Source organism: Maylandia zebra, linkage group LG8, assembly GCF_041146795.1.
Source record: "Maylandia zebra isolate NMK-2024a linkage group LG8, Mzebra_GT3a, whole genome shotgun sequence".
Taxonomy (NCBI): Eukaryota; Metazoa; Chordata; class Actinopteri; order Cichliformes; family Cichlidae; genus Maylandia; species Maylandia zebra.
In genome coordinates this window covers 20,582,823-20,585,275 of record NC_135174.1, presented here as the reverse complement: position 1 = coordinate 20,585,275, position 2,453 = coordinate 20,582,823, and positions in this window count along the sequence as shown.

Below are 2,453 nucleotides of genomic sequence, written 5' to 3'. Positions count from 1 at the left end.
TTTATCTCTTTTCCGTTGTCTCTTGCTCTCTGCTTGCACCAGTAATGCAGCACGTCAGGAAGTGAGGTCACGGACTTATTCAGATGACTTTGCTGATTGCAATCTGGAAGATATCCCATGTAAAAAGAACCTTATCTGGGTTGTACTCACTTTGTAACTTAGGAAATTCGAAATGGGACAAAGTTCTCGGTCACAATACACAACAGGGGTATTGGGGTATATCAAAGTTTGTTCCTTGTAAAGGACAAAGTTTAACGAAGGAAAAATATCCAGATTACTCTTTTTTTTGTTTTTTGTTTTTTTTATGGATCAGATCCACAAACATGCATCTAATGACTTATATAAGCTTGGATAATTTAGCATGTCACAAAAATGTTGCATTGCATTAAAATATTTGCAATGACCACAGATGTGACACTAGAGGGTGCTGTGCTCTTTTTAAAATGAAACTGGATCCAAAAAACTATCCAAGGCAAACATGCTGTACAGAGACAATTCGAGCCCTACTGACAGAGTAAGGTATGCACCCTCTGCTTAACACTGTCAGACAAACCACAGATTGGATGATCCCTCTTTTAGCACAAACAATCCTTCAGGCTAGTGCTACGCTGGGATTTCCACATATTTACAGATCTACTCTGACTTATTCTTTGGAAGTGGTCAGTGTCAGAGTCCAGTATATCAACTTTATTTTTCTTGAGCAGAAGCCAGCACATTTTTGATCATGTGACAATTCAGACGAGGAGAAGGAGAACTGGCTTTTTAAATATGACTTAAATATGAAGCAGTGGCGCATCTTATGCTCTGAGGTGGGCAGATGTGGAGTTGTAAGTCAGGAGGGATAGGAGTGCAAGATAAACGCTACACTGAAACAAATATTTAAAATTTCAGGATGTAACGGTTACTTTTAATCACCTCTGACAACACAGTAGTCTCACAGCAAGAATCTCTGGTGAGCTGACTGAAGTAAAAGTCACATGAATTCCTGTCCCTGGCCACACACACTCACAAACAGAAAACAGTAAAACCAAGAGAAACGAAAAGACTACATATACTGTAAGTCACTGTGTGATCAAATAACTTTATGCTTACAGTGTCAGCATATCCCAGTGGTCCTACATCCCAAACTCTCTAACAATAAAACATAATCCCATCACTAGTTCTACTCCACTTTCCCCCCGGTGTTTCTCTGCACTGGGGCCTGATCCACTGCTTGAGAACCACAAACATAGCCTAAAACTTCAGCCATATGACCTTCAGGCAGTGCAAATTAGTGTAATTACTGTGGAATAAACACATTAGTCTGCAGTAATTACCCTTTTTTAAATGGATGTTATTTCAAACCCTTTATTTAGAAAAAAATATGCAGTAGACATCAGGTGTCACTTTGAGACAGATACATAAAAGCATAATGAATGCACTTAGAAATCAATAAAGTCCGCAAGGTTTAGTTCAATGCGTTGCACATGTGATGGAATACTAATGGCCAGCTTCTCTTCAGAGGCTTTGTATTGAGTGCTTTTTTTGTCAACAATCATTCTTCCAAAGAAAGCTTGGATTATGTTTTGTGGGAATGCATGGCTTGCAAAAGAGCTGGACAAATTCTCAAGTGGAAACTGCAGACTAGCCACAGTCTGATCTGCAGAGCAAAGAGTCACGGTGTCAGATAGCATGTTTCCTAATCAAACCCACAACTATTTTCTGACTTTTTCCCGAGGTTTAACCTCATCTGCTCTCCAGCAGTCTCTGAGTCGCTGCCATCGGAGCAGGTTTTGTTTTATCATTGATGGGAAACATTAGGTGGAGGTCTGGAGGTTCACACATAGGACTTTTTGAGACATTTAAATGTGTTTCAAGCAAGATTTCTGATAAGCATCAAAAATTTCTGCAGATTAAAAAACCCCCCAACACAATTACCTTTTGAAACGACTTCAGGAAGACAGATCAGGAAGATCTCAACTACGCTACGGAGGCTAATTAGTTTTTAGACTTTTTTCAAATTATAATTTAGGTCATCATCTAATGATGAAGTCTTTGTTTGTATCAACTGTTAAAACAGCTGGTATATCTCAGGAGACAAATGTAAACAGCACTACAATCTAAGATAGATTATTATTTTGCATGAAGGAGGTCAGAGAAATGACAGGGGAAAAAAAGTGCAGTTTGCTTGTAAAATATGACTGGAATCCAGTTTGGCAGGAGAAATAAGGGTTATCATTGGGTGACACTGAGAAATGTGCAGACTTTGATCCCACACTCTACTGAGACCTGCATCCTATCCAGCCGTGGCAGAAAGGCATACCATATTCCACAAATGAGCTCCAGTTTTGGCAGGAGAGTGACAGGTCAGAGGATCTGGGAACACGTAGGTCCAGGCACCAGTCAGGCTTTGATTACCTCAGCCAAGCCTAAAGATGCTCCTGTAAAGCCACATGAGTTGTTTTCCCTGCCAT